This window comes from Adiantum capillus-veneris, chromosome 12 (genome assembly GCF_014529385.1).
Source record: "Adiantum capillus-veneris isolate H3 chromosome 12, ASM1452938v2, whole genome shotgun sequence".
In the NCBI taxonomy this organism is placed as follows: Eukaryota; Viridiplantae; Streptophyta; class Polypodiopsida; order Polypodiales; family Pteridaceae; genus Adiantum; species Adiantum capillus-veneris.
In genome coordinates, this window is record NC_140942.1 from 2,865,495 (window position 1) to 2,877,906 (window position 12,412).

Here is a 12,412-nt window from a genome sequence, read left to right on the forward strand (position 1 = left end):
TAACTCCCCAAACTTATCCACATACTTTTGAATAGAATCATAGGGTTCTATCTTCAAGCTTTGCCATTTCATAAAGACTTTGTCTTTGGCATCGCTTGAGAGGAATTGCTTCATAATGGCAAATCCTCAAGGCCTTCCATGTCTTTGGAGCTTCACATGGGGCATGTAGACTTGCCCACCATTGACAGGATGACTTTTGGAAATTCATGGAGACATTTAGTAGCTTTGAAGATTTTGAGACATCTTCATCTCCAAAAGCCGTGTCAAATTGTTGAATAAAAGCCAACACTTTATCAATTGCTCCAAAGGTTCCATCGTAGGTAAGGAAAGTGATGTTCTTTTCTCTCTCTCTACACTTTTTGAGCTCGTGTGACCTCCTTCATCCTGCATAGCTTCTTTAATTCCCTCTCCTCTTTGCTATCTTGGATGACAAGTCATTGTCTCCTTATAAGTAGATGATGACGATGAAGAGGAAGAAGAAGAAGGAGAGGATGGTGACCACTTCCTCCTTCTTGGGTTGTTTTTTCCCTTCTTAGTGTTGCATTCGAGGGAGTGCATGATGACTTCTTCTTCTTGGGAGGATTGGGTGACTGCTTGGATGACTTTCTCTTCTTCTTAGGAGGGATAGGTCACCACCTTGCCCGTCGCCTTCTTGCGGTTGCATCACTTTCAGAGATAATGGGCGTTTTATTTTCCATATCTCTCCCTTGAAAAGTCTTGGCTTCTTGAATAGTTTTTTGTGGTCTTATTACACAAAGAGGTTCCTCTTTTGGAGGTCTCACTAAGAGGCCTCATAGAAAGTCTCTCTTACTTGAGAGAAGGACTAGAGTCAACTTCTTAAATAGGGAAGGATTGATATAAACCTTAGTATTTTAATTTTTTCTTTTATTTATTAAAAACCACAACCTTACTTTCAATCTGACTAGCTCATGTGCAAGACCTTTGCACAATCCTTTGGAGGCTCTATGAAGCTACATTGGGCTAGAGTCTACTCATTAGAACTTGCTAAATCAGGATGCACTCTAGTAAAGATTATGTCATAATAATCAATATCTAATTCTCCTAAATGATTTTCTCATATTAAACTGATCATTTAATGTGGGGAAGTGCCAAGGGAGAAAAAGCTAGAATATTGGTTAAGTTAGCAGACCGGCCACAGTAGGGATCCAAAGGAGGGAAAATAGGGATCCAAAGGGGGGGCCATCTGCAAAAGAGCCATGTGAAACAACGGGCTAAAAAGACCCTAAGGTTCAGCCCATTAAGACTTCCAAAATGCTAAGGTTCCAAAATTCAAAGGTTGTGTCCAAAGGTCAACCTTAGGGAAAATTGGATGCTTAGTGTGTGCCCAAAAAGTCTTTCTACATCCCTACATGGGAGGGGGCGAGCCCCAAAGCTAGGGGATGAGAGAGAAAGCCACACACACACACAGGCTCCCTTTACACAAAGGGAATGAGGGACACATGTCAGCTCCCTAGGCCAGATGCCCACAAGGTATGCCCAATTCCTATTGGAAGACCCTTGAAGTGGACCAATGAGAATTAGGCTAGAGTAAATCTAGTTTAATTAATTTAAAAACATTTAATAAAAGAAACCAATAAGAATTAAGTGTCCTAGAAGACTATTGGGCAGTCTCCCAAGGGGTCCAATGAGCATTCAGAAGCCCCATGGCTTGCCTGATTCCTATTGGCCAGGAGGCAAAGGGGTCCAATGAGAGTTTAGTTTAATTATTTAATTATCTAAAGCTCTCACAAAAGGGGAAAGGGGGACACATGTCAGAAGGCTATCACTTATGCTGCTTAATCCCTATTGGCTTGACCTGGGGAGGTCCAATGAGGCAAAAGCCAGACTAACTTAGCAGCTAGGGCTCGCCCAAGAGAGAGAGGGGGCTGATTTTTGCTTGGCATGGACACACACACTCTCACACTTGACCATGTGTGAAGGGAAAATACTCTATCTCCTCCCAAGCTTTAATGGAGAGCTCATCACCTACTCCAAGCTTGTGAGATAGAAGCCTACATCAACACTCTCTTGGCATGTGGATGCAAATCCAACCAAGAGCCAAGCTTTAATGCATGCTCATCTTCTCTACCAAGCTAATTACTAAGCTAAGCTATGCTAATATGAGTGATTATGTGAGGAGATGTACTTCTTTCTCGTAAGATACTTCTTTTTCCTCTCAATCTACTCTCATACCCTGCTAGCTCTCACCATCTTCGAAGGTGTGTGAGGTCTTGGGTCTGAGAACGGGGATAATTCAAGTTGTGTTTGATTAAGTGTTTTGCTTGGTGTATGAAGCTTCCATCTTCATTGCACTAGCTCGTCTTGAAGGAACACAAAGAATTGTATTGTACTATGTCTCTCTTGATGGGAGAAACCATAATACAAAGCCTTTTGGAGGGGGGACCGGCTCCATGCAAATCCGGTCCTCAACTGTTGTCAATAGCTTAATTGCTCTCTCTTTTGAAAGTATTGTCGATGCTATCTAACTAGGTGTTATGCTTTTTGTTGCTCTCTCCACCCAAGCACTCTTGTAATTCTCATTAGGAATCAACTCTAATGAAATGCTCACTATGTTCATGCTAATTTCCGCTGCACATAAGATTTTAGGCCATTAAATGTTACATTGGTATCAGAGCTCAAGGTTTCTCTTTTCTTGCTCAAGAAGGGAGGTCCTCAAGCTAGCTACAAATGGTTGGTATTATTAATTGCCTGTGAGTAAGTAGAATAGGGATTTTTCAGCCTTGCAGTGCGCCTGCCTTTGTGCAGTTAACGGGGCATCACCGTCGAGAGCTATGGTCTTAATAGTGGAGTCCTACGGGGCTTGCCTACGGCTTAACCACTATTGAGCTATTAGAAGCTTGACAGGAGCCGGTGCTGTTTTGGTGTCGAAAGACCCTCTCTTCTATTCCTTGCAATTAATGGTATTCGAGCCGCGGGTACAGTAGCTTGAGTGCTTTTTCTAAAGGGGTAAAGAGGAGTAGCAACTAGGGCTTGAAGTGCCAAAGTACACCTAAAAAGTTTACACCTAAAAGTTGTTAGAATGGCTGACAATATTAAAGAGAGTGAAATTAATGTTGATAACTTTGATTTTGCTCATGAGCAAGCTACTAATGATGCTTCAATGCTTGTTAATTATCTTGTTTCTAGGCTTCAACAAGCCATGGGCAATCCATCTCTCCAAAGTGAAGTGCAACGGCAGCTCCGTGCTCACGGGATTCTCCAAGCTCATCACCATGACGAGAGAACACCTAGGAAGCCTCCTTGTGAGACTACCAAAAGAGGTCTCTCTCCGATTCGGGAAGAAGAAGAGAATCCATATGAAGGGCTCAAGAACTTACTTCTTGATGATGCATCTCCTTCCCAAAGGAGAACTCAAGAGCCTCCACCGAAGGAACGAGAAAGAAGCGAGTCTCCCGCCACCTCGGCGGAGATGGCTCCACGAAGACGGCGGGCTAAACGCTCTCCATCACCACCAAAGCGGAGAAGACCATCACACTCTTCTCCACGCCATAATTCAAAGAGGGATGATAAAAAGCAAGAGAAGAAAAAGGCGAGAAAGAGGACACCCTCTTCTCCATCTTCTTTATCCTCTTCCTCTTATGAAAGCTATGGTGAAGACGACAAAGATCAAGACAAGAAAAAGGCGAGAAAGAGGTCACCCTCTTCTCCACCTTCTTCAAATTCTTCATCTTCTGAAGAAAGTGATGGTGCAACTTTTGAACCATCAAAAAGAAGAGGCCATAGGAAATCCTATGCCGCATGGAAGAGGTCGTCCAAGCTGAAGAAATTCAAAGAGGGAGGGAAGAGCATCTCTTTCCTTACCTATGATGGCACCTTCGGTGCTACAGACAAAGTTTTGGCCTTTATCCAGCAATTCGATGCGGCGTTTGGAGATGAGGGCTTCACGGAGTCCTCTAAGCTACGCCATGTAGCTATGCACTTTCAAAAGTCCGCCAGACAATGGTGGTCTAGCCTACGAGCCAACGGTGAAGCTCCACGAACATGGAAGGCTTTAAGAGCTTCCATTATGAAGCAGTTTTTGGCCACCGATGCCAAAGACAAAGTACTCACCGAATGGCGAAGCTTAAAGCTCTCTCCCAATGAATCCATCCACAAATATGTAGACAAGTTTTGGGACCTACAACTCAAAGCCACTGTCTTCAAAAAGTTGGATTTTGGAGAGCAAAAGCAACAATTTTGTGCGGGCTTAACCGAAGAAATGGCGGAGTATGTCAACTCCCAAAGGCCACGTACCATATCGGCGGTAATACACCATACTATGGTGGCCTCGCGAATCAATTTCCAAACGGGGGGTAAAAGAAATAATAAGCCCCCGGAAAACAAAGGTTCCAATGAGCCTAAGGGGAAGGACAATGTCCAAAAGTCTCCTAAGGGCAATTCCAACAAAGCTAAAGAGAAGGGAGTTTACAAAGGAAAGAATAAACTCTCTCCTGAAGAGCTTGAGCGTTATCGTAAAGATAACCGGTGTTTCAAGTGCGGCGAACAAGGGCATGCGTACCGCGCTTGTCCCCAAAAGAACAACCGCCAAGATCCTCCTAGAGCTTCTTTGGTTGAAATCCAAGAGGAGGAGATTCACCAAACTCACCACAAAGGATCTCCTCTATGCCATGCTTGGGGAAAGGTAAGAGAACATGATGCTTTTATTCTCTTTGACCCTGGTTCTACTCACAATTTCATATCTATGGAGTTAGCCACCAAGCTAGGCATACAATCCTACGAGATGGGAGATATCCTACCCGCAGACAGTGCCTTCAAGGGGCAAGAAGCTTCAGTCACTCCCTTAATCGGGAAATTGAGGCTTCATGTCCAAGGCTATGTGGACAAAGAGGATTTCTTTATCTCTCCTCTCAAGCATGAGGATGTAATCCTAGGGGCACCATGGTTTGACCGTCTGGCTGCCCATGTTAAATTTCCTGAAAGGAGAATCTCCTTTAAGTTCAGGGAAAAGGACATGTATATAGATGCTAGGGAGATGGGTAACACCATCCCCATTGTACATACACCAGCTTTCAACAAGTCAATAAAGAGCTCTATTTCCGTGTACATGATTTTTGTTAAAGATTCTCAAAATGAACCTAATGCTTTAGCAAAAGAAAATAAAAGCAACCAAAAGGAATTAGAGTTATCCAATTTTCTCAAGGGGTTTCAAGATGTCTTTATTGACGACATCCCTTCTGAGCTACCTCCTAAACGAGGTAATGACGACCATGCAATTGAACTTCTTCCAGGAAGTTCACCGCCTAACAAACCTCCTTATAGAGTTTCTCAAGCTCAACAAGAGGAGATTATGCGGCAAGTGCATGAGTTAATTGAGAAGGGCATGGTTAGGCCTAGCTCATCTCCATTTTGCTCACCTGTGCTATTAGTGCAAAAGAAAGACGGCACATATCGTATGTGTGTCGACTATAGAGCACTAAATAGGATCACTATCAAGAATAGGTTTCCCGTTCCACGGGTAGAAGACCTATTTGATAAGCTACAAGGATCGACCTACTTCAGTAGGATTGACCTAAAAAGTGGCTATCATCAAATAAGGATAGTTGATCAAGACATTGTAAAGACCGCATTTCGTACTACATTTGGTCTTTACGAATACATTGTCATGCCTTTTGGCTTGACTAATGCACCAGCCACATTTAACCGCTTGATGGAGAAGCTGTTCAGACCTCATCGAACCTTCACTGGAGTGTTCTTTGATGATATTATCATCTACTCTAATTCATTAGAGGAACATAAGCAACACCTCCAGGTAATATTTCAAGTTTTAAGAGAGAATAAACTTTATGTTAATCGAAAGAAAAGTGAATTTTTCTTGCAAGAGATTCAATATTTAGGTCACATTATCTCTCAAGATGGAATCCAAATGGATCCATCCAAGTTAGAGGTAATAAAAGGATGGCCTAAACCCAGGAATCTTCATGAACTAAGAAGCTTTATAGGTATGTGTGCATACTATAGACGCTTCATAGAAAAGTTCTCACAAATTGCGGGACCATTACATGACCTAACAAAGAAAAATGTTAGGTATACGTGGTCTGCTAAGGAGAACAATGCTTTCGAAAAGCTTAAAGAAAAGCTTATCTCTCAACCTGTGCTTACACTACCGGATCTCTCAAAACCATTTGAGGTCCAATGTGATGCTTGTGGTGATTGCCTTGGGGCTGTTTTGTCCAAGAAGGGCACGCCATAGGCTATGAAAGTCGAAGGCTCGACCCTGTTGAGCAAGCTCTAGGCATATACGAAAAAGAACTCCTTGCAGTTCTACATGCCTTAGACTCATGGAAGCACTATTTATTGGGGACTCCTTTCATTCTGCGAACGGATCACCAAAGTCTTAAGTACTTCATGACGCAGACCAAGCTCTCCGACAAACAAATGAGGTGGGCAAATTTCCTTTCGCAATTTCATTTTCATATTGCTCACATTGCTGGCAAGCATAATCAAGTAGCCGATGCACTCTCAAGACGACCGAGAGTGAATGCGGTTTCCATAGCAACTCACAATGATCTATCTTTAATGATAGATGAGTATGCTATTGATCCCGATTTTAGAGATGTGATTTCAGCCCTTGCCTTAGGGAAGAAAGAAGAACCATTTACTTTACAAGATGGTTATCTTCTCTATGGCAATAGACTATGCGTTACTAACTCACTACGTGAGAAAGTAATGTATGAATCTCATGCTCCCCCATATGCGGGGCATAGAGGGATTCAGTCTACCCTAAAGGGAATTGAAACATATTTCTATTGGCCTACCATGAAAGTGAACATACATGAGTATGTTTCCAAATGTGTGGTATGTCAAAAGACAAAATTTGATAGAGGGAAGCAACTTGGATTGCTTCAACCCTTGCCAATCCCTAATTCACCATGGGAGAGCATATCCATGGATTTTATCTTTGGATTGCCTAAGTCTATCCATGGGAATACGGGAATATGGACGATAGTAGACAGGTTCAGTAAACAAGCTCATTTTATACCTGTCAAAAAGACTATCAAAGCCCATCAAATGGCAACCCTCTTCATTTCACAAATTTTCAAGTACCATGGCTTGCCAATGTCCATAGTGTCGGATAGAGATCCTAGAATGACCAGTAATTTCTGGAAGGGTCTCTTTGAGAATTTAGGAACAAGGCTAAACTTCTCTTCGGCCTATCATCCACAAACTGATGGCCAAAGTGAAATAGCTAACCTAACTATTCTCGATCTACTAAAAGCCTATGTAACGGAAGTAGATCAAAGATCCCAATGGGAGAAGTACTTACCCTTAGTAGAGTATGCTTACAATAACACTGTACATACTTCTACAGGAAAAGCACCTTTCGAGGTAATTGAGGGAAGATCAAAAAGTCCCTTGCTACTTAAGGTACATGGGAAGATCTTCGCTGCAGATGAGTATAGCCGAGACCTACAAGAATCTTTCCAAAAAATTAAGGATGCTATCTCTATCTCACAGCAAAGGCAAAAGGCTGCTGCTGACAAGCACAGAAGAGCCCAAGCCTTTAAAGAAAACGATTGGGTCTTGTTAAAGTTTCCCAAGGCTCGATTAAGGCACACGACGGGCAAGAATCCTACGGGCCACCAAAAGTACTATGCTAAACTAGCAAAAAGGTACTATGGTCCCTTCCAGATTCTTAGGCCAATCAATGAGATGGCCTATCAACTTAAGTTGCCCAATCATTGGCTCATACACAATGCTTTTCATGTGAGCCTCTTAAAGCCTTACAAAGGAGAGCCACCTCAAGAACCAACTATTGAAGACCCACCGGAGATCGAGGACCACGAGGAGGTGCTGCAGCCCGAGTCCATTCTTCGACATGAAGACAAGGTATTAAGAGGCGGTAAGACTATCCGACGATATCTTATTAAGTTTAAGAATTATCCTTTTGAAGATGCTAGATGGATGCAAGGCATACAATTAAAGGATAACCTAAACCTTGTCAATGCTTACAATGCTTCCCAAGAGTAAGCAAATGTACAAAATGTTAAAAATGAACAAAAATTTTTGTCTTATAAGACTCTCTTTTTCTTTATTTGTGCACAAAAATGAAGTAGTATGCATGCTTAGATCAAGTTTGCGGAGACGACGTCTCCCGAACACCAAGTAGAGCTTGTCACTCTACTATGGAAGACTGATAGGACTAATGTGCAGACATGCTTGCGGCAGCCTCAGGCTCTCAAGCGCCAAATGGACTAGTCATCCATTATGGAATGATGTCGTAGGGTAACATAGGGATCCTCTACCCGCTAAGAAAAGGACTCATGCATATGCTTTATCTTCTCTACACCGTAGTCGAGGACGACTATGATTTCAAGAGAGAGGTAATGTCATAATAATCAATATCTAATTCTCCTAAATGATTTTCTCATATTAAACTGATCATTTAATGTGGGGAAGTGCCAAGGGAGAAAAAGCTAGAATATTGGTTAAGTTAGCAGACCGGCCACAGTAGGGATCCAAAGGAGGGAAAATAGGGATCCAAAGGGGGGGCCATCTGCAAAAGAGCCATGTGAAACAACGGGCTAAAAAGACCCTAAGGTTCAGCCCATTAAGACTTCCAAAATGCTAAGGTTCCAAAATTCAAAGGTTGTGTCCAAAGGTCAACCTTAGGGAAAATTGGATGCTTAGTGTGTGCCCAAAAAGTCTTTCTACATCCCTACATGGGAGGGGGCGAGCCCCAAAGCTAGGGGATGAGAGAGAAAGCCACACACACACACAGGCTCCCTTTACACAAAGGGAATGAGGGACACATGTCAGCTCCCTAGGCCAGATGCCCACAAGGTATGCCCAATTCCTATTGGAAGACCCTTGAAGTGGACCAATGAGAATTAGGCTAGAGTAAATCTAGTTTAATTAATTTAAAAACATTTAATAAAAGAAACCAATAAGAATTAAGTGTCCTAGAAGACTATTGGGCAGTCTCCCAAGGGGTCCAATGAGCATTCAGAAGCCCCATGGCTTGCCTGATTCCTATTGGCCAGGAGGCAAAGGGGTCCAATGAGAGTTTAGTTTAATTATTTAATTATCTAAAGCTCTCACAAAAGGGGAAAGGGGGACACATGTCAGAAGGCTATCACTTATGCTGCTTAATCCCTATTGGCTTGACCTGGGGAGGTCCAATGAGGCAAAAGCCAGACTAACTTAGCAGCTAGGGCTCGCCCAAGAGAGAGAGGGGGCTGATTTTTGCTTGGCATGGACACACACACTCTCACACTTGACCATGTGTGAAGGGAAAATACTCTATCTCCTCCCAAGCTTTAATGGAGAGCTCATCACCTACTCCAAGCTTGTGAGATAGAAGCCTACATCAACACTCTCTTGGCATGTGGATGCAAATCCAACCAAGAGCCAAGCTTCAATGCATGCTCATCTTCTCTACCAAGCTAATTACTAAGCTAAGCTATGCTAATATGAGTGATTATGTGAGGAGATGTACTTCTTTCTCGTAAGATACTTCTTTTTCCTCTCAATCTACTCTCATACCCTGCTAGCTCTCACCATCTTCGAAGGTGTGTGAGGTCTTGGGTCTGAGAACGGGGATAATTCAAGTTGTGTTTGATTAAGTGTTTTGCTTGGTGTATGAAGCTTCCATCTTCATTGCACTAGCTCGTCTTGAAGGAACACAAAGAATTGTATTGTACAATGTCTCTCTTGATGGGAGAAACCATAATACAAAGCCTTTTGGAGGGGGGACCGGCTCCATGCAAATCCGGTCCTCAACTGTTGTCAATAGCTTAATTGCTCTCTCTTTTGAAAGTATTGTCGATGCTATCTAACTAGGTGTTATGCTTTTTGTTGCTCTCTCCACCCAAGCACTCTTGTAATTCTCATTAGGAATCAACTCTAATGAAATGCTCACTATGTTCATGCTAATTTCCGCTACACATAAGATTTTAGGCCATTAAATGTTACAGATTAAGATTATCTTTGGGCTTTGGAGCTTCACCTCCTGTGAAAAACCATAGCATAGTCCTTGGAAGGTTTCATGAAGCTAGCCTTGAAACTTGCTAAATTTAGACTTACTAAATTTAGACTATCTTTGGCAAGTTTAAATTTTACCCTAAGGCTTCCCAAACTTCATACTTGGAGTCTAATAAGTAAATTTGATTACTTAAAGTTTACATGATTAATTTTTATTTCTAAACTCTTATAATTGTCTAATTACCCCCCTTGGTCTTGTACCTTTGATCAAGGTTGCTCAGGATATACTCATCCTTTCTTGATCTGTGCCTTGTACTTGAGATAATTAAATAGCAATTATCCTTGCTCTTTTATAGACTTCTTTCCTTTGGTCCCAAGTCTTTGAGTGAACCAAGTCTATAAGCACTTTAATCAATTTCACTTGTTCTCTTTTATTTTCCCCTGACTTAAGTGATCAATTTAAGATGAAAAATAGTTTCATAATTTTAGAAATTAATTTTCATGACAAACACTGGATGAGATTGCAAAATGTAAGAGGGGTTAGTTTTGAATCTCGCTCATATAGATAAGAAACCAGAGATAAAGTGTAGGTTGAGATAGAAGTGAAAGAGAGAGCTTCCATCCACTCTCACAAGAAATGTGTGTGTGTGTGTGTGTGTGTGTGTGTGTGTGTGTGTGGGGAGAGAGAGAGAGAGAGAGAGAGAGAGAGAGAGAGAGAGAGACCATGTTACCAAGGCTACAATGGTGTGGTCTGCAAATTTGATGTTGTGACAAAGACCAAATGAGGGTTTTACATGCTAAAGGTGTTTTGAGCAGGTGCAGTGAGCTTTCTTTGGGTCATGAGCATGACACAATAGGTGGCAAGCACACACCAAGGGATTATACAATTAACCTTGCCATGAGGGATGTGGACCAAAAGATGGGGTAAGATCTTCTACTGATGAAAAAAAGCTCTTTGGATGAGGAATCTAATCCCTCTACTATGAATCAACCTTCAGCAAATCGCAAAAGGATCTTTGAGATTATCATCACAAAGGAGGATGAAAAATGGCTCTTATAGGTGACCATTAAAGAGAACTAGTTCATCTAAGAGATAGAAAGCTAAGCAACTAATAGCGTTATGGATCTTCGATGTGAAGGAGTACCCAATTATGGTGTTGATGAGAGAAGCTTGAAATTGAGAGCCTTCTTAAGAGGACAAACAACGTACTCCATTGATGTGTCACCTATGAAAATTGTAAGGAATTTAGACGGTTTGGTTTAGAGATCTATAATGACACAATCTACTTTAGTCAAAGAGAGGAGAGAGTTGCAAGAGAAGTAGCAAAGGACCATGCTTGATTCCATCCCAAAGGACTTGAATCACTCATAGGAATATCCCATGCCAAAAATTGGAGAGTGCACCTCTCTCAAAAAGTAATCTCTACGTATGACATGTCAAAGTGCAAGAAGGATCCATTTTGTAAGGCACACTTGGTAAGGTAGGGTACACAAAAAAGAGGGCATTTTTTGGGAGACCAGGAGAATAGAAGCTAGAATCATTCAATCTTTCTCACACACTTAACCATCAGCCTCTCACCATCTCTTCCAAAACCCAAGTACATACAACTAGACAAGGACACACACACACACACACACACACACACACACAGTATAGACTAGATATTGAAAGCATGCAAGAGAGGAGATGTAGACATGATTTTTGCACATACACTTAGCATAAGAGTGAGAGAGGAGAATCTTGCACAAGAATGGCATAAAATCATAGCGTCCAAACTCCACGGAAACTCTTGTGGAGTTGAGTATTTAATTTTATTATGAAATCTATTTTAGGTGCCAAGTATTTGATGTCCTTCTTTACACTTTATTCCATGAGTGGTAACTATCACTTCTTGCATGCCCCTTTGTGGATTAAGTTCTCACTAGATATTTTTATTGGCAAAATAACTAAAACACTATGCAATTGAAAATGGCCGAGAGATATTATTTGGCACCTTCTTCTTAGTTCTCAGAATTTTAATCTACATAGCATCAACCTCTTTGTTAGTAAAAATAAAAGATAGCACCGTAATTAACCATTGCATGCTAGCTATTCCAATTGTAATCCTAACCACGTACAATAGAAGGTGCCCAAACTCATAACATCACTCCCACTAGGGATAGAAGCTATCCTTAGTTGCTCAATAGAGAATCATTTGAACTGTGAGTGATGAAATGTATGGAGAAGATCTAAAAGTCTCAAAAAAAAAATCAGACGTCCATTCGACATCTTCTCTAGGGTGGCCCTTAAAAGTCAAAAGATAACTATTGTAGATCATGCTAGTGCATGTGGTGGTGGTCTCATTATCAACTACTTGGTCAGGGATGAGTTTCTCTTCTTGATCTGCAAGTGAAGGTGGACCCTCATATATGTGATGTGTAGGTAGGGATCCTCAAAAGGTTCATAACAAACTAATGTGAATGCATTGTG